Here is a 21039-nt window from a genome sequence, read left to right as displayed (position 1 = left end):
TGAGCAAGTCTCTCACTTGTTGTTTCCCTATCTGTAAACTGGGTGTGGGAGTCCAAGAGAGTTGGAAGAAGACTTAGAAGTCATTTGATCCAGTGTTTGATCCACTTTTGGAATTTCACCTACAAAATCCCCAACAAATGACCTGTCCCCAGACCTCCCATGAAAGGGCACTCATCTCCTTATGTTCCTCATGCTGAGCCAAGTTCTGCATCTTGGCACCTCCATTCCTTAGTCTTGATTCTCACCGAGAAGTTTTGAACTGGCAACTTGGATGGCAGGAGAAACAATGCAGTTCAGTGGAAAGAAAATCAGGTGAATCTGAGTCTGGGCCCCAACTTAAGTACTTTGCTGGCTGTAAAATCTTGACCAAAGGGCATCAGTTCTATGAGACTGAGTTTCCTTATCTGTCTGATGGAGACATTGCAAACAATGCAGGACATTTGTTGAAAGGATTAAAACAATTTCTAAAACTCACATTTGCTTATAAAATTATTGAGGATCATTTTCTTAGACTATAATAAAAAAATCAGTATTTATTGAGGCCTGAGGAGTTTAGGGCATTATTTCAGATTTTTGTTTCAATGGTTTGTCCTTCAATGTTCTTAACTTTTCCCTTGTTCCAGTCTTCAGTGAAGTCACTTCCTATACATTTCCATGCAGTTCCCCTTCTTATCAATCCACATATTCTTTTGTTCATACAATTAGAAAAGGAGAAGGAAGCTTAAACATGGACTTAATAAAGTTGTAGGTGTGTGTATGCTGACCAGGGGGAAAAATGTATCAATGGAAATGGAGTTTATTCTCTTACTTGAAGCATAAAAGGCTTCTGAATTTTGCTGCAAATAAATATTTATTACTTCTGAAATAAATAATTACTTCTGAAATAAAAGATAGTTTGAAGTGTACGCTAGAGGAGAGATTATGGCAATACATAAAACATGTTAACTTTGTTGTGAAGGAAGCCTGTGAATTGAGGAGTGAGATAATTCAGAGCCATGGATCTCAAAGTCAGTTGAAACCTCATGGAAAATTTCCTTAGGGATAGAAGCTTAAAAAGTCTCCTCTTGAGTTTGTTGATAACTATAAAAAAGTCAAAACATGGGACTCTTGGGCCAAGCACATCTATGAAAATGAAGTTACCCCATAGAAATCCACATGTGGACTGTGGATATAGCTCAGTGGTATATCACCTGCCTAGAAGTCTGTGTATGAGCATTCACACAAGGTGATCCTCCTTATTCATTGCCGTGTGGTTTCCAATAGTAAACAGAAGAAATAATCTGTGGCTTTCGGTAGGAGAATAGTCAAAATAAGATAAGGAACCCATAAAATGGGATACTCTGCATTCTTAATGAAACATGAGGTGACCTGGCATGATGTCCTTGACTCACTGTTAAAGGAAAAAGTCTACTGCAAAGCAATATGTGAACAGTAATGCTATATTCGTATATATGAAAGTGTATACACACATACCCTTGTGTGTACATATTTATGTGTTTATACAGTTATAAATATATGATATATATATATATATATATATATATATATATATTCAGAAAAAAGTTAGAACTCTATATGTGAAGCAATGTTGATAGTAATTAATTCCAAGGAGTGGACTCAGGAGCACAAAAGAGGTTTTCATTTTTTACTTTTAGTGCTCATATATTTGAAGCTTTTACATGTAGAAACATTATTTGTCTAATTTTTTCTTTTGGGGTACTGGGTATTGAACCCAAGGATGCCTTACTGAGTTATATCTCTAGCCCTTTTTTGTTGTTGTTGTTTTGAAATAGGGTCTTGTTAAGTTGCATAGGGCCTCACTGAGTTGCTGAGGCTGACCTCAAACTTGCAATCCTCCTGCCTCAGGCTCCTGAGTTACTGGGATTACAGGTGTGTGTCACTAGGACCAGCTACTTGTGTGATTTTGAAAACAGTAAAATAAGAATAGATAAGTTTAGGGGGCTGGGGCTATAGCTCAGTGGCTGAGCGCTCGCCTCACATGTGTGAGGCACTGGGTTCAATCCTCAGCACCAGATACAAAAATAAATAAATAAAACAAAGATATTGTGTCCATCTACAACTTAAAATTTTTTTTTAAAAAAAGAATAGATAAGTTTAGAAATATGTCTAAGCACCTGGTTAAGTTTTCCTAAATTTTAGGAGTCCTTATATGAAGAACACCTTTTTCAGAAAAATGAATAAACTTAATCTCTTTCCTTTGGACCAAAAGAGCTTCAGAATCAAAAGACCAACTGGTTTATTTCCCTGTAAAGACATCCACCTATTCAAGCCCTGGGAACAAGAGAAGATTCTAGAATCCCAGGGTTCCTTTATTCCTCTCCACTGTTTCCTCAAGATCTTACATGGGACAATATGTCACAAACTGGAGTGTGACCCTTAAGAGTGTTTTCCTAGAAAGGAGGGGAGATTTGATGATCAGATAATTTTCCATAAGCTATATGATGTGTGCTAAGAACTGGTTTCTGTGATAAGAAAGAAGTCTCCATGACTCAGGAGTATCTACTTGAGCTGGGTACTGTAGGCATTCTGACTTCATTTACTGGAAGACAGTTCAGTTGATTACAGCCAGTGTTAAGAAGCACTGGAGTTTGAGTTTTTCAAGGGGCCGAGTTTTTTCGTATAAAGAAATATCCTTGTTCCAGCTCTTTCAGGCTCCTTGGATCTGTTTCTATCCACTCCAGCAGCTGCTTGTCGGACCCCCAACAGGCAAAATGGTGAAACAGATCGACAGCAAGGAAGTGTTTCAGGAAGCCTTGGAGACTGCAGGAGATAAACTTGTGGTAGTTGACTTCTCGGCCAACTGGTGCGGCCCTTGCAAAATGATCAAGCCTTTCCTTCATTCTCTCTCTGAAAAATATTCCAATGCATTGTTCCTGGAAGTAGATGTGGATGCCTGTCAGGATGTTGCTGTGGAGTGTGAAGTCAAATGCATGCCCACCTTCCAGTTTTTTAAAAAAGGCCAAAAGGTGGGTGAATTTTCTGGGACTAACAAAGAAAAGCTTAAAGCCACCATTAATGAATTTCTCTAATCGTGTTTTCTGAAAAACATAACCACCCATCAGCTGTTTAAAGCTTGCAATTTCTAAAAATTTAAGGAAAATATGAAGTATGGAAACTATGTACCCAGCTGCAATCTGAGTATAAATGACAATAAAATATTAATTCTACCCTTTTAAAAACTGTTCTTCAGCAACCACACTGTATCACTATTGCCAGCCAATTGCTTTTTGAAATTGTTCTACTAGTTGTAAAGATTAGTGGAATAAAGGATGTACATGGTTAAATTCATTCATTTATGCATTAATCTCTTCATTCACTTGTCAATGGTAAAATATAAAAGTTAGCAGTCAGTTGAGGGTTTAGGGGTCAGAAATATTTGAGTTGGGGCTGGGATTGTGGCTCAGTGGTAGAGCACTCGCCTAGCACATGCGAGGCCCCAGGTTCGACCCTTGGCACCACATAAAAATGAATAAAATAAAGGTATTGTGTGCAACTACACTAAAAAAATATTTAAAAAATTATATGCCTATCCAAGTTTCTGATTTCCTCATCAATTACATAAGGCAGTAATCAAGAGGTTTTTGTGAAGACTTAAGAACATTTCAAGTGCTTAGCATAATACCTGGCATGTACTACAAGCTCAATAAAAGTTAAGAAGTGTCATTCATGAGTTTGTCATTCAAAATTATATATTGAACATCTACTGTGTGCCAAGTTTTTGCCAGATTCTGAATTTTTAATATGGTTGGCATATGAATGTTGCTTTTAAAGGGGTTCAGTCTAGATCAGAGATTCTTAATAGAATTAAGGGGCTTTCTGGACTTGGATGAGGGGAAATCACATCTCTATTTTTCACTAACCTTTAATGAAACTTATGATTTTCTTCAATTATGAATATATTCAAAAATCATAGAAATAATCACATTAGATATGACTTTGTCATCAACAGAAAATACAGACATTTTCATAGCATGCTATATAATTCAGGAGAAATTTTGAAATTTTGTTCATGTATATATATCATTACTTTGAAATTATAATAGTTATTAGATCCACTGCTGAATCTAGGAATTGTGTTAATAAAGAAGTACATGTGAAACTATATCTCAAATTTTGGTTTTCATTTCAAAAACTGTAATTATTTCTTTTGTGCTCCCGTGTGTCTTATTTTAGGTACTGGAACATAGATTCAATGTTCTGAAACAAGTACATACATATATTGTATATGTGAGGATGTTCAGAACAGCACTATTAATTAAATACAAAACTGAAAACAAATTAAATGTCCATCAATAGAAGAATGAATAGATAGGCACAGTGGTACATGCCTGTAATCCCAACACTTGGGAATCGAGCCTCCAAAACTTAGCAAAGCCCTGAGCAAATCAGCCAGAGCCTGTCTCTAAATAAAATACAAAAAAAAAAAAAAAAAAAAAGGTGGGGATGTGGCTCAGTGGTTAAGGGCTGCTAGATTTTAAAAAAATGAATAAATATTGATTCAATTAAATACCACCTAGAGATGAGAATGAATTAATAATTGTTATATCCAGAAACATGGATGCATCTCAACCCTTAGGTTGAACAAAGAAACCAGACACAAAAGGGAACATACTATATGGTATAATTTATATAAATTTGAAAAGCATACAAACTAATCTTTAGGTTAGAGGTCAAGATAGTTTACTCTTTATGGGGTGAGATTGAGGCCTTTAGGATAAGTATTTATTGTTCCAGATGCTAGAAATATGAATGTATTCAATTTGCTCAAGTTCATTGAATTGAACATATGTAATTTATGCATTTAGAGTCCTACTTCAGTAAAAATTTACTTTAAATGGGGGTCCCTATGCTTGCCAAGTTTGCCAAAGGGGTTCATAGTTCAAAAATGATGAAGAACCTCAGGTCTAATTGGAGAGACAAATCCAGAGAAATTACTTTATAGCAATACTATGTGTTATAAACAGCCTGGATTTTTCCAGGCCACCCTGACCATGTGTTCTGTTTTCTTTCTTTCTTTTTTTTATTAACATAGGAGGTATGTTCTCAGCAGCTATAGAAAAAAAGAAATTACAAAGTATTGTGGAAGTACAGATAAGGGAACCATTAAACTTGCTGGAGGTTGATCAGGAAGAAATCTCCTGGAGGAGGTGATATTTAGTGGGGGCCCCAGAGGATAAGTCAGCTTTCAGCAGAAGGGCTTGCTGTTTAGCAAGCATCAGGAAAAAAAATAAGTGTGCCATGTTTGGAGAACATCGAGCTGTCTGGTGTGACTAGTTCACAGGGCCAATGACTGATGGAAGGACAAGTGAGAGTCACATGAGTGACTATGTATTGTGCTAAGGTGAAGCAACAAGTGTTGTTTGTTTATTCCTTTGTTTTAATGTTTTATTGAAGGAATAGACAGAAAAGATTGCTTCAAACAAGCTAGATGGATTTTCACAAATGGAACACATTTATTTTCTTAGCACCCAGATTAAGAAATAGGACATTAACAACCTATCAGAAGCTCATTTATGCTTCCTCCCAATCACTACTACTCCCCACCCCTGCCAAACTTAACCACCATCTTGACTTCTAACATCATTGATTGGTTTTGCTGGGTTTTGCGCTTTATTTAATGTGCATACTTTTTTGTTTCTGACTTCTTTCAGGCATGCATATAAGTGAAACATGATGTTGTTGCGTATGGTTATGGATCGTTGCCATCTAAATCTTAAGGAGGGGAGTGGCATGGGCTGATCCCTGTGTTAGGAAAACTACTCTTGCAGACTCATTGGGGGTGGAGTGGAAAAACAAGATCCATCAAGGGAGTCAGCGACATAATCTAAGCAATGGAAGATAAGGACCTAACCCACAGCCCAGGCAATGGAGATGGGGAAGAGGTGGACAGATCAGAGCTCTGGAGAAGCAATTCAAAACATATGTTCCATTTACAGACTCCTTCAAACACAGAGGGGAACACTAAACTGAGTGCTCAAAACTCCAGCTACTTTAATTGACCACAGCATTAGTTTGGGCACTTTTCAAGATTTAAATAAAACAAGCCAAATCCCTCCAAGAGTCTGCTAACATAGATGACAGGGAACAAACAGACCAAGAAACCAGCATAATGTCTATGAACGAAGGGTGTCCCCTGAGACTTAATGACCTCAAATATTATTGGAAAAGTTTTGCAGTTATTTTTCCTAAATATTTTTTGCATAGTGGTATTTCAGTCTAAAATTTAGATTAGTTAGGAAAACATAACTATGATTGAGGAGACCAGAGGGGTTGGGAGTTTAGCAGAAGTTGGGAGGGAAGTGTGTAGGACAGACAGATGGAAGCAGGCAGTGAGAGCTCATTGAACGTTTATCTAAATTGCGTGTTTCCCAAACTCTAGTACACACCTCTCTGAAAGTATGCCAGGAGGAACTTGAGCCACCTGATAAATATGGTACATTTTGTTGGAGTATCACTTTACCTCAACCTTAGAAAGATGCCATTTATATGGAAGAGAACAATATGTCATAGAGTAGAACACAAATTTGATGTGAAGTTTCAAGATAAAATATGAGACTTCGAGTATCTTTCTAGCCAAATGCTTTGGTATTCGTTCCAATAACTTCCTCCCATTAGATGAAATGCAAAGGAAAAGTTTTGTGAATCATCATATCCATTGCTCCTTACCCAAGCTTATAGGACTACCATTAAGCTCTTCTCCAAACTGTGTGGTGTTACTCATCCAACAGCATTCCTTCCTTTCTCTACTCATTCATTCCAACAATATTAAGTAAGGGGCTAATACCCTAAGATCTGGGAGATGTTTTCCTCCTGTGCATTACTGTAAGTTCCAAAAAGGACAGGGAACTTAAAAAAAAAAAAAAAGCACTCAGAGTCCCCCTCAGCATTTGTCAAACCCTGAAATATTAGATGTCTATAAATATTTGCTGACATAAAATGGGATCTTTGCCAAATCTTTGCAAAAACCCAGGGAGGAGTTAAAAGATGAAAAAAAAAATGGAGAGAGAGAAGGGATATGTGTGTGCAAACTGCTAGCTATTATGAACAAAACATTTTGTTTAATCTATGAACAATTCTTAGACTTTAAATTATCTCCACTTTGCAGCCAAGGAAACTGAGGCTGAGAATAAATAAAATCAGTCTTTTGAAGTAACACAGTAAGAGTACAGATTCATCCTATCTTCTTTTGGTAAGAAGGGCTATGGAGAATATAGAAATGTAAATGTGTGTGACATTTGATCCAAGAGTTCAAAAACTTCATCCGGTAGATCTATTCAAATGAATGCTCAAAGACACAAACATAAAGATGGTCATTTTGGTGCTGATTGGAATAGCAGTAAACTGGAACCAGTCTAAATATCTTTTATTGATGAATTGATTAAATAAAGTAAGGAACACCCATAAGAAAAGAGGCATTCTTGTATGGACTGAAATGAAAAGGAATTCAAAGCATATTATTAATTGAAGAAAAGCAAGTTGCAGAACATTTATCTTTTTAAAATCAATGCATAAATCAAATTCATGCATATACAGGTACCAAAAATTCTGAAGAAATACATTCCACTTTTAACAGATTAGTCCTGGTAAGGTGTCTCTTGTCAGGTAGGGAAGAAGAGAGAGTTCTCTTTTTACTTTATTTACTTTATGCATTGTGTGAAAGTATACTTTCAAATAATGAGTCTGTAGCACTTTTATAATGAAAAGCAAACATATTCATTAAATTACATAAAAATAAAGCCTGGACATACTTCAATACACCATGTTGATGGGTAAAGAGTCTTACAGGGCAGGAAAACTTTGGAGGAAAGAGTTGAAAAACAGCAGGAGTTAAGAGGCAGAAGAGTCAAAGAAAAAGCAAACACCGGAGTGAGTGAAGTTCATGCCAAAGTCCTTGATTTTTATTTATTTTTGGCCTAGACAATAGAAATTATTGTCTGTCAGTTCTGAAGGCTAGAAACCCCAAATCAAGACATTAGCAGGGTGGGATTCTTTTGGGGACTGTGAAGAAGAATCCATTCCATACTACAGGTACCTTCTAATGGTTTGCAAGCCATTTTGGCTGTCCTTGGCTTACAGATGTCTGCCTTGCGTTCATGAGATGTTCTCCTTCTGTGTGAATCTATCCAAATTTCCTTTTTATAAGGAGACAGATTACATTGGATTGAGGATCTACCCTACTCTAGTATGATCTCATCTTAATTATATCTGTAAAAACACCATTTCCAAAAGGCCACATTCTAATGCACCAGGGGTTAGGATTTCTTTTTTTTTTTTTTAATTTTTTAGTTGTAGATAGACCTTTATTTTATTCATTTACTTATACGTGGTGCTGAGAATTGAACCCAGTGCCTCATACATATCAGGCAAGCGCTCTACCCCTGAGCCACAACCCCAGCCTCAGGGGTTAGGATTTCAATATAGGAATCCCATTAATGTAGGTAAAAATATTCTTCTGTAAACTGTGTCATGAATAAGGACTTGAACTTTAAGAATTTTGATTATTTCATTTTAGAGAGAATCAATTTTTTTCCTGTGAATTCAAAAGAGCAATCATTTCTAAACTTTGGTCAAAATCATAACTTACATGGAAGAAATCTGGTGGGCATTTACAAAACAAGAACATCTACCTCTAGCTGATTGGAGATCCATATGGGCCAAGGGGAAACCTGAGAAATCCAGGCGGACAATTATTCAGGCATTGTGTGATGTCTACATATGGTGCCTTTCAGCTCATGCTTTTGGCAGACTTGATGCCCTGAGACTGCAACAGTGAATCTTCACCACCATGGCTGAGAAGCATGGTGAGACAAATGAGCTCATCTGAAATAACTGTACACGTGCCTGTAACAAATCATACAGGACTTAGGTATATCCATCTCTCTATGCCTTTTATTTTCAAAAATTAAAAAATTAGCTATGGTAATTTGGTATAATATATATATAACATAAAGTTTGCCATCTTAATCATTTTTAAATGTACAGTTCAGTTTTATTAAATATATTCACATTGTTGGGCAACCAACCTCCAGAAACTTTTTTATCTCCTAGAACCAAAATTTTATATCCATCATACTACTTTTCCCTTCCCCGTATCCCCACTGGCAGCAACAAACATTGTACTTTCTGTCTCTGTTAATTTGGCTACTGTAGAGACCTCATATAAGTGGAATCATACAGTATTTGTCTTTTTGTAACCGGTTTATTTTACTTAATATGCTCAAAGTTCCCCCATGATATAGCACATGCCAGAATTTGCCCTTCTTTTAAGGCTGAATAATATTTTGTCATATATATTTATCTCTCTCTATATCACATTTTGTTTACCCATCCATCAGTCAAAGGACATTTGGGTTGCTTTCACCTCTTGACTATTGCAAGTAAAGCTGCTATGAGCACGGATGTCCAGAGACCTCTTTAAGACCCTGCTTTTAATTCGTTTGGACATGTGCCTAGAAGTGGACTTGTTGAATCACATGGTAGTGCTTTTAATTTTTTGAGGCACTGCCATTGCTATCCCAAGGCTTTTAAATTGTGATATGCTCGCTGCTCAGTTAGAAAGAGGCAAAAAAAAAGTGGCTATTTCCCAATACAAAATTGGGGAAGTAGTTCATCATTGGCAGAATCAAGAGGTTTAAAGATCTCTATGACATCCAAAGTAAATGTAGGAGGAGGCTTTGGGGTGTTTCCTGAGAAGTGGAGAAGGAAAAGCAATTGCTGACCAAGCCGCACAAGGAGCGAAGTACTTTCTTCTGGGAAATATTTATCTGTTTGGTGGAGTTACAAGTTCTGGGGAGTGTCCTCATTAGAAAACAGCTGATGATTCCAGGAAAACTTGGAGGAATCACCATGGTGATGCACAGTGACCCATTTAAAGTGTAAGGCCCATTGTGAGTTGAACTTTAAAAGATGCCTGTATTGGAACTTTTCTTTCATTTTTATACTGAATGTAAGATATGAAATAAAGTAGCATTATTCTTATTTCCACTCCTCCTGCAGCCTGATGTATGGGGTTGGTGGGTGGGGTGGGGGTGGGGACTCTAAACTGCCTTCAGAGTCCAGTTGTGGCTTGGCTAGTGCCTAGCTGCATGACTGTGGCGGCCACTTAACCTCTTCGGCCTTAGAGAGCTGATCTGAAAAGCCCCTGAGGTCTCTTTAGTCTGTGGATTTATTCCTGTGAATGGGTGTCATTGTTTTAGCTCCCTTTTATTACTCATTTTCTCTGAACTTGACTATCCAGAAAACAAATTTAATCAGACACAGTGGAGATCAAGGAAATTAGCCAAACAGACAAACATGGTATCAAGGTCCGGGTGCTACAGCAGCTTCTCCTTGCTGCTTTGCTTGGACCCCAGGTATATAGAACTGAGTAATCACCTGGTGCATCCACACCTCCTTCTGTCATTGGTCTGGAAGAGCCCCCTCTCATTCTGTTTAATCTTAATATTATTATTTTTCTCCTTCAATTCCCATCCCCTTTCCCATTTCCAGGTGCTGTGCTTAGTAGCCTAAATGGACTATCATTTAATTCTAATGACGACACTATAAGATAGACGATGTTTTTATCACCATTTTCCATATAGGAAAACCAAGGCTGAGGGAAAGTAGTAAAGAGAAGAGACAAAATATAAGCCCAACTGGAGAGATACAGAATCTACACTCTTAAACACTACACCAACTAATCAAAAAACTCATTTAAAGTACAACTTGTTTCTAAGTTATTCTGTATTGTGTATTCAGTAAGACCTCCTCCTAGTATTCAAAAGAAAAGCTAACACATCTATTTTGAGACACTTGGCTCCTTCTCATTCATCTTTTGCAGGAGTTTATCATCAGAGACAGTTCTGGAAAGCTGAGATTATTGTCTCTTTGGATTTCCTTTTCCTCTGTTCTCTTTCTCTTGCAAAACTTAGAGCTACAACTGTCAGCTTGTGCCTTGACTTGATTGCTTGCGGGGACATAGTTGAAATGATATAAAACAGCATTTCCTCTCCTCAAACAGAACACCCTTCCATTCGCATTTACTCTTTCTGCCTCTCATTTATAAGAAGACGATTGTTGATGGGCAGAATATGTTCCTGAAGTCATGTTTCTCTCTGGGGTGGAGGAATTCTGCAGGGACTTATAATAGAATGGAGCATGTGCCATCTCTAAGAAAAACCTACACAAATTGATGGCTAGCTAAAGCGATGGTCTTCTTAGCACAATCTACTATGTACTGGGACAAGATTGTTAGCTTGAGCTGCATTTGCATGTGAATCTTGGTAGGAGGGGAGAATAATCTTCAGGGGAGATGAAGAGACAGAAGAGGTTAAGGGTTGGTTGATTACGAGTAAAGTTCTTTCCATGGGACCTTGAGAATGGATAACCAGATCATAGTAAAAGGGGTCAAACTGGAAATTAATGATAATGTTGTTAATGATGATGATACTAAGAATGTCAGTCCCCATTGAGGGCTTATTATGTGTCAGACTTTGCATTTTTATGTGCATTATATTTTTTAATCTCAACAACTTCAGATATGTACTATAATGGTATAATCTATTATGATATTATCTATTTCAGGTATCTTGTAATTTTATAGTATCTATCTGAATAGATACAATTATAATCTATTTTAAAATGGAAGAAATTAAGATTTAGGATGAGAAACTTACTTTTAAGCTCACAAAATCAAGAGTGATTCACTAATCCGTACTTTTATTTTTATCCATTTTAAATTAATTTATTATTATTATTATTGCAATTTGGGGGAGGAACACAGGACCTTGGGCACTTGCTAGGCAAGTGCTCTCAACTGAGCTATATCCCTAGCTTTTGCTTGTGCTTTTAAAAGCATACTTATCACCCAGTGAGCCAGGAGTAAGATAAGGATAGAATGCAAAAATGTGTTTGAAGGGAGTGATTGAGAGGATCCACAGAGGGATTCTGTGAGGGTCCTAGTCTTCTTGAGTAGTTCATGACTTCACTCAAATCGCAATAGCATACCACATCGGTCCCTCTGGGTGGTGCCCAGCATAGGGGTTAGGGGTAAAACTGATTAAAGAAGCTCTACCAGGACCACAACCTGTCTTCAGAATCATCTCTTTACTATCTTCCTAATTTTAAAGCCCTGTTTTTATATAATTTGCTTATAACAGCCAGACATAATTTTCTGCTTAAAACAATTAGCCGTATTTCAGATCAGGTTTTACTAAGAGATTTCTTTTTGCAAGTGAGCATTTTATTCTGCTAATGATAGAATTTGCAGGGTCATTCTTGTAAACAATGGAATCAAATGCTTTCCCTAAGAGAGGGACTCCTAAACCTTGCTAGGTCTTGCACAAAAATCATGCACCCCCAGGACTCAATTCATTTAGAGTCCCACCAAAGCATTGTAAAACAAGTTTCTTAAAGTGTCCTTTATTTTGTATGGTTATAATATAACAAATGAGTCATCGATTTTCAAAAAAGTTTAAACGTATCCAGAACTTTTGTTTAGTTTTTCTTCTGAACAGCCACTTGGTAGCCAAACCAGCAACCCTAAACTCTCCAGGCTGCTTTATTGTAAAGAGTTTTCCTCTGGGGCTGGGGATGTGGCTCAAGCGGTAGCGTGCTCGCCTGGCATGCGTGCGACCCGGGTTCGATCCTCAGCACCACATACCAACAAAGATGTTGTGTCCGCCGAGAACTAAAAAATAAAATATTAAAAATTCTCTCTCTCCTCTCTCACTCTCTCTTAAAAAAAAAAAAAAAGAGTTTTCCTCTGTATTGATCACAGTGGCTACTTTGACAAGAGTGCACAATTCGATCAGCTAACAGGCTGACTGACCCACTGAAAGACAAAGCTCGGAAGTCTTCCTTAAATGTTGTCCAGCCATTGATTTTTAATATTTGCGTGCCAAGTTCTGGGAAGGCCTGAAAACAACAATAATGAAAAAGGAACTTTAGGGACAATCCCAGTTCTCTTTGTGATTTATGAGGCATTCTGATTGAGTTCCTTTGGAGGCTTTTCCATTGGAGTTTAAGCAGGGAAGCTGACTGGAGCCTCCACTATAAAATTATGCTTGGGTACAATAACCCTCCAAAGACTAGTCAAAGACAGATTCGCTTGATGCCAAATTCTTTTCTATCATCCAAGAGTGGCCAACGAGACCAAGGGTAAAAGTGAGAATTCACCAGGGTATTCATGAAAGCATTCCAATAAATTAAAAAACAACCTTTGTAAGAATTAAAAAAAAAAGCTAATCCTGTCTTGTTAGAGCGCCCTCATGTGTCTCAGAATGGTAGTATCATTTTAGGGTTCCCAAGGGCTTCCAAAATGCTTTTTTCTAATTTCTAACCCAGCACCATTTAATGGCATTCTCTTTTATTTTTTTTTTTTTCATATTTGTTTCCAGGACCACAAATGAAGCTACTTCTTCATTAGGCATTTCCAGAGTGATTATAGTTTTTTGTTTTTGTTTTTTAATCAGAAGCTATAAAAATAAACGTTCTCATTTTCCAGAAGCTATTTATGTGCGGGCTCAATAAATGCTTGAAGTTAGTACTCATTTAAATTTAAATTTCTGCCCCAAAGTGGAAGTAGCCTAAATGCTCACAAACTAGTGAATCAATAAACAAAATTATGGTATGTCCATACAACGGACTACTACTTAGAATAAAAAGGAAGAAACTACTGATGTATGCAACATGAAAGGCCATAGACCTTTTAAGTGTCCTTTTAAGTGACATTCTGGAATGCTGATAGACATCAGATCAGTGCTAGCCAAGGGCTGGGGTTTAAGAGGGTGAGCCTGGTTACAAAGGGGTATAAGGGAGCTTCTGGGGGAGATGGAAATGTTCTAACTTACTTGACATCCCTCACTTAACTAGATACATCAGTCAAAATTCATCAAACTGGCCTTGGTGGTATGAAGCTGAGAATCATTGAAAACTCATTAATTGTATACTCAAAGAGGGTAAAATGTACTGTGTATAAATTATACCTCAACAGCTTCATAAACATTTTTTTCAATTCCTTAGAACATCTTCATGGGGGCTGGGGCTATGGCTCAGCAGTAGATCGATCGCCTAGCACATGTGAGGCACTGGGTTCGATCCTCAGCACTACATAAAATAAATAAATAAACATTAAAAAAAGAATAATTTATGAGTCAACAAAGAAACCATAATAAAAATTTTTAAAAAATCTTCATGGACTTATTCCACAGTACAGCACCCCATCCCCTCTGTGTTAGCCTCTTGGCCTCCCTTTCTTGGCCAGTCTGAAAGAGGCCCCATGTTTATTGTGAGTCAGGGAATTCTGTTCAATTCAGAGACCTAATGGGGCCAGACCCGCATTCCAAAGAGAAAGCTCCGGGCCTCAACCATTGTGCTGAGGACCACGAGCGAAGTGACACAGAGCCTCCGAAGCATTTGGATAGTGAGAAGGAAGGGAAACGGTTGTTCAAGGCCAGTGCTAGCCCTATCACCAAGGAGAGAGGGGGAGCCTCTGGAGGGGAAAGGAGATCTGGGCCCTGAAGACAAATTTCACAGAGGGGAGTTTGCTGGCTCCCTTCTGTGAAAGACAATGACCAGTTGTTTCCCTAGCCGAACCTGTACTTTGCACACTCTTTGAACACTCTTGACAGAATGTTCTGCCCCAGGCAGCAACTGATGTCATATTCTAGAAAACAGCTTTGTTTCCTGGGGCTGTCAATATATTCTGCTCTGGCTCATTCAGGCCAGTGTCTCTTGAACTTTCCTGAGCTAGGGAGTACCTGAGAAGTGTATTTTCTAAATGTCAGTTCCTAGTGCTCATTGCACCCTGAGATTCTAGTGTAACAGGTCTGGGTGTGGTCCCTGGCACCTGTACCTTGGATGTTTCAGATGCAGGAAATCTAGGGAGCATGTTTAAAGAGATGATGCTCTAAGGCCTAGAAAAGTTCTTATACACAGGCTTTTGCTTTTACTTGAAAAGTTGAGCAATTTGCTCATTGGAAACATCTGACTAACCGAGTGGTTGAGCTGTGGGTCTCTGGAGTGGGATTCTTGCATTCAAAGCCCACCTCTATCTCATTATCCTGGAGATCTTAGGTTACTTAATCTCTCCACTGCATGTGGGTAAGAGGAGGTAAGATCAAATGAGTTAACACTTATAAAGCACTCAGAATAAGTGCCGGCAAGCAGGAGATTAACATTGTTATCATTCTGTTCAGATCAATAAAGATTGAAAGGAATATTGCAAACTATGAACCTAGAAAGTTACTGCAAAGAGCTTTTCATTTAAAGCTTGAACATCTCCAAATACTTCAAGTGGTAGAGGGAAATTAACCACTTTATGTATGCCAAGTTTCCTACATTCCAAATTAATTTGCCCTGTTTCAGATATTAAAATATAAACTGAAAAAACATATAAGCTGAACTTAGCTATAAACTTTTAGTGATTGATTAGAAAGCTCATGACAATTCACATAATTAGCCAACTCATCTTTACACATTATACATAACGTGATTTTTAAACAAAGATGGAAATCAGAATCATGTGTAGAGCTTTTAAAAAGGACAAACTTTGACTCAGCAGAAATTAGAGTGGGGCCCAGGGAATCTGAATTTCTTAAAATTCCTTCCACGATTTGACTGCACATTCTAGAAAAGAACTGCTGCCACAGGTGAAAGCTAAGACTATCTCTCTCATTTTAATACGTAAAAAATAAGCTGGGTGCTCTGTGTATACCTGTGGTCTTAGCTACTCAGGAGATTGAGGCAGGAGGGTCCCTGAAGTCAGGAGTTAGAGAATAGTCTAGACAATGTATTAAGACCCTTCATTCAAAAACAAAATACCCTTAAGAAACAGGGACCAAACACATTAAATACTTTGCTAAGGTCACTCAGCAAATAATCATTTGCAGTGGCAACAGTTGGATTTTGGTCAGTACAGTTGGCCAAAAAATTTGTATTTGTACTGAACATGTACAGACTTCTTTCTTGTCATTATTCCCCTAAACAACACAATATTTACACAGCATTTAGATTGTATTAGGTTCTATAAATGATCTACAGATGGTTTTAAGTCTATAGTAGGATTTGAGTAGGTTATGTGTAAATACTATACTTTTTATGTAAGATTTATATGCAGATACTATAGAATAGATTTTGGACCGTCCATGGAAGGTCCTGAAACCAACCCTTCATGGATACCAAAGGACAACTATAACTACGAGATTACTATTCTTGCCATTACAGTTTAGACAGTATAAACTACTTGTATAGGGTAAGGATAAGCTTAGTAACTTTTCACTCCCTTACTGACTCATGAAATGATACTCTGATCTGAATTTATAGGAACTTTACTATTGCTAATCTGAGATTCTGAATTCCTTTCGGATTTCAGCACTTACCCTCTTGCCCACCTATCCCCATTTACTGATTATACCCCCATTAAGTCCCTGAAAGTGTAAAGGAGAGACAGCTCTTTTGGAGCCTGGTTGAAATCCCCATGGAAAATATAACTATCTATTTGAGAACTTGTTCTTCTCCATTCTTAGAACATAAGAACCTCTAAGGACCATAGTTTCATCTTGAACAAATCCAAAATAAACTGACACATAAAGCTAGGAAAATGAGGATTCCATAAGATCATGAACTTAGGAATATTATCCTGTAAATCAACTCACAAATCACTGGGACATGAATCACATCAATGTCCAAAAGACCATTCTAGTAGCTGAAGGTAGTGACATTTTGGTGGCCTCTGGGTTGAGATTTTTGTGGATTCTCTTCTCATCTTAAAATATGTGTAATCTATGAAGTCCCTCAGAAACCATTTTTCTTAATGCATTATCAGAGAAGAAAATCTGTCAAATTAAAGTCTGCTGTGGGGAGGAGAGTGGCCAACGCTCAAATAAAATCATTCTGCTGAACTTGAGCCAGGAAACCAAATTGGGACAGTATCATTTTGCATGCCGAATGGCCAGGGCTGGAATCCCTGCCTGCAGACCTTCACACATCACCAATCTCTTGCTAATAAAACAGACCCCGTGATTTAGTTACCTCCTGGCACCCACTGGCTGCTTTCCTTTCAGACTTTCTGTTGACCATTTTTCAATATCCCGCCTTTGCATTTGCCTCCTGTTCTTGTTAAAATACTGTTTCTTTCTTTTCTTCTTCTTCTTCTTTTTTAAAGTTCCTTTTTAATCAGATAGCTCCTGCTGGCATGAGCTGTCAGAGGTATTCATTTCAGTGGACTCTGGCCTTATGCTGCATTACCTTGGCAACAAGATTTAGAGGCAAAGCCCTGGCCTTGAACTTGTCAGAGTCTCCAACGACATGAACTCAGCACATATTACTCTCCGCCATATCAAGTTGTCATGCCAACTGCTAACAATAAAACCCATCTCTCTCCTCGAGGGCTTTCATTCAATAACTTTTCAAATTGGTTCCTTCTGCAATTCAATTGGTCTGGAAATGTAATCTATGAGTGTGTGTGTGTGTGTGTGTGTGTGTGTGTGTGTGCACATGTGTGTGTTTAACCAGTCGCTAATGGCCTTCAACTAAATGACTGGAGATTGAAAATGCAGTTCAGGTCAAAAGTTCATCAAAAAGCAAAGAAAAACCGGTGCTAGATCTAACAAAAGGAGCCTGAAATTTTGGAAATCCTGGCAAAGAGGTAACTAAACAAAGTCTCAAGAGGTGACTCTTACCCTCAGATCTGTCTATGTGACTTGTGTTGTCACAGCTGCTAGTACTGGATACCCAGAGTGGCTGTCCCTCATACATATTTAGAGCTCCTTCAGCAGTTCTGAATACACAACCAACTTCAGTTCCTTAAAAGCATCCCTATGTTTATACTTACATTTCATTTTCCTCTTCACCAGAAGATGCCGTAGGAATCTGCTCCCTTAAAGAGTCTCTTAATTCTCTAAGAACACTCATGGGGATTGTATGGACCAGGGACTAGATGTAACTAGAAGTCTGATGTTCTCAAACTTACTTTTTTCAATACCTCTAAGCCAACTGCATGGTTATCTGCCTGTGGTTTTTCTCCTTCAATTTAATTATTTCAATATATCTAGAAGGAAACTTTACATCATGTTTTATGTAAGATTTATATGCAAATTACTATAGTATAGATTTTTGGACCCTCCATGGAAGGTCCTGAAACCAACCCTTCATGGATACCGAAGGACAACTGTTAACTACAAGGTTATTATTTTTGGATCCTCTGCAAGAGGGGACATGGTTCATTCTTAGTTCTCAATAACCAGTACATAAAATGTTGATGATGTGTGAGGTGATAACCATCAAAAATACTTTTCATGTGCTATTTTAATCTTCACCATGATCACAGTAACCCCTGGAGGCAGGCACTTATTTTTATCATTATTCCAATGTCACAGAGGAAGAAACAGAGGCACTAAGAAATCAGTGGCCACAGTGCCACAGCTGGTACGAGAAAGAACTGAGTTTTGAACCCAGAACTTTGGTTGGAATCTTCTGGCTGATAGAGTCTGACTGCAAGTTTTTGTGTCGGAAGCACTTATTCTCTAAAATTGCAAGTTTTTGAAGATAGGGCCATATCTAATACTTCTATCTTCCTCTTAGAACCCCAGTTGGACTTTCACCAAAGAGTTGCTCAGAAATATGGTTAACTTGTTAAAGAGTAAAATGGGAGGATCTTAGAATATCAAATTCAAGTCCATTTTGGAAACCTAGATTTTGCATGAGAATAGGATCTAATCTCACCTCTAAACCACACATACCTAAAGCCTTCTGGAGAGCAAAGACCATGCTTTATGGTGTGATGGATATTCTCTGTTGACTCCTAACAGAGACATTTTCTACCCTTCCTTACTGAGCTCTCTGCCCTAGTCACCTGGCCCACACAGACTCCACCATTTAGGTTTTCTTACCCTCTGGCTTTGTTGGATAGAACAACATTGGCTGGAGAATGAGAGAAATCATGGGGTATTTATTCTCCAAACTTACTCCTTGTTAAGGTACAGTTTGGAAATGGCCGCTTGGCTCTACCAAACTCCATTGGTTCCCCAGGGTGGTTCTCTCCTACAGCTACAGCTTTTGCTGGGTGGTAACAGTTTCTTGCTATGCTTTCCAGGGAGGTTCCCCATTCCTTTTTGGTGTCTTCCTGTAACTCTGACCCAACTTTTGTTGATAGTCTCTTAAATAATTGTGTCATCTATCCCCTGACTCCACTCTGGCTCAGATCCCTGTTGCCTGGCCTGATGCTTTTCAAATACAAAACCCATAAGCTCTTGCCAACATGAAGACTCTGATTGACAGGTCTGTGGTAGGGCTTGAGATTCTGCATTTCCAGTAAGCTTCCAGGTAAAGGCATAATCCACAGGTCCTACTTTCGCTAGTATAAATTTAGTAGACGGTCTATAGTTGCTACTTGATAGTTGTGTTTTCAGTTGAACAAAAGAATAATTGCATGAATGATTTGGATGCAAAGGCTCCATTCGGCACTGGTGACGGAAGCTACGCCTTTGCTACACTTCTCTGGTAATAACTTATCCCTGATGTCCCAGAAGGGCTGCAGCAGATCTACCTGGCATACCAAGAAGCTCATGGTTGGTTGGGCACTTTTATCTTTGTCTTTCTCATTGACACAGCCACCCTGGTGATTCTTATCATCTCTGGTTAGTTGCTGCTTATTAGAAACAACAACTACTGCAACTTCTGAGAAATTGAGTTTGTACACATGAATATGGTTTTCTTCAGAGATGAAAATAAAACATTTCTTTTCAACATGAGAATTGATTTTCCCCCAAGGGATGATTCCTAGCTGAGTGAAAGGTGGCAGAGAAATCTGTAGTTTGCCAAACAGTGAGTCTTATTTGCTCAGATTCCGTATAGTCTTGTACAAACAGGCTGTATGTGCAAAGGCAAAGTTAAGCTCCAAGAGATCATTCAAAACAAGACCCACTGCAAGGAAAACTAGACCTTACTGTGCTTTTAAGCAGATCAAGCTGTCACTTTGGTATGCATCTGAGCAATACACATTTTTTTGAACATGTACTAAGAGTCAGACACTGCATCTCTTTGAAGGAAATGATTATGCACGGAATAAAATCTTATTAATTCAAATCCAAGTAAATTAACCATCATGGTAATTCAGGCAGATGTTAACCTGTATTTGACTATTTCACTAACCGTGCAAAATGGATTTACTATGCCAATTAATAGGTCAACAAGTTTGTAAAAACAAAAACAAGACAGAAAACACAAAAAACACCCAAGAGAATAAATGATTTTCAAGAACTCTCAAGTGTTTAAGAAAGGTACATTTAGGTTTTGATACCAAGATACTAATTGATTAATAATATAGATGGTGCTAACTAAAAAAAAAAAAAAAACACACACACACACACTTCTAAATGCAATGCAGTCTGTGTAAAGTATTGAGTTTGGTTAATAAAAATGCATGCAAATTAGTTTTTTAGTTTTGGCAGATGTACTGTGACAATGTTAAAATGTTAATATTTAAAAAATCTAAGTGAAGGTACATGAAAACTCTTTGGATTGTATTTGAAACGTCTATGTAGATGTAAAATCATTCAAAAATTTAAGATTTCATTAAAATTCTTGCACATTCATGAAGTTCAATTCTTCAAGAACCCCTAGTAACAACAGCAGAAACTCTTGATTGAACAACATTCTGATTGGCACAATGCCCTGGACATGTGCTCACAACAATTTCACCAAGTAGGTATGGTCATTATCTTCATTTTACAGATAAGGAAACTGTGGCTCAGAGTGATTAAGCTACTTGTCCATAGACACACAGATAATAACTGATAGAGTCAGGGTGTGACAAGGTCTGTCTAATCCCAAAGCCTGGGCTCTACAGCTCCATTGTCCTCTCCTAGATTGAGTTCCTCTCTATAAAAAAAAAAAAGGTATTATTTATTCAGGATTGGCATTCATCTGAATTGGTGAAATAGGTGAACTTGATTATTTGCACTGCATCTTTAAGTGAAACAGAGCATTGTTTTCAAAGCACCAAGTTTAATAGGTCTAATCTTTCCCTTTTGGCTTTCT

General features: G+C 37.8%; 1 pseudogene; it reads left to right on the top strand.

The window, feature by feature from the left end:
• The first annotated feature begins 2732 nt into the window (after positions 1-2732).
• On the top strand, positions 2733-3050 carry LOC113183017 (thioredoxin pseudogene; annotated as a pseudogene).
• Positions 3051-21039: the final 17989 nt, after the last annotated feature.

Source organism: Urocitellus parryii, chromosome 5, assembly GCF_045843805.1.
Source record: "Urocitellus parryii isolate mUroPar1 chromosome 5, mUroPar1.hap1, whole genome shotgun sequence".
Lineage (NCBI taxonomy): Eukaryota > Metazoa > Chordata > Mammalia > Rodentia > Sciuridae > Urocitellus > Urocitellus parryii.
This window is presented reverse-complemented; position numbering and strand designations above follow the sequence as displayed.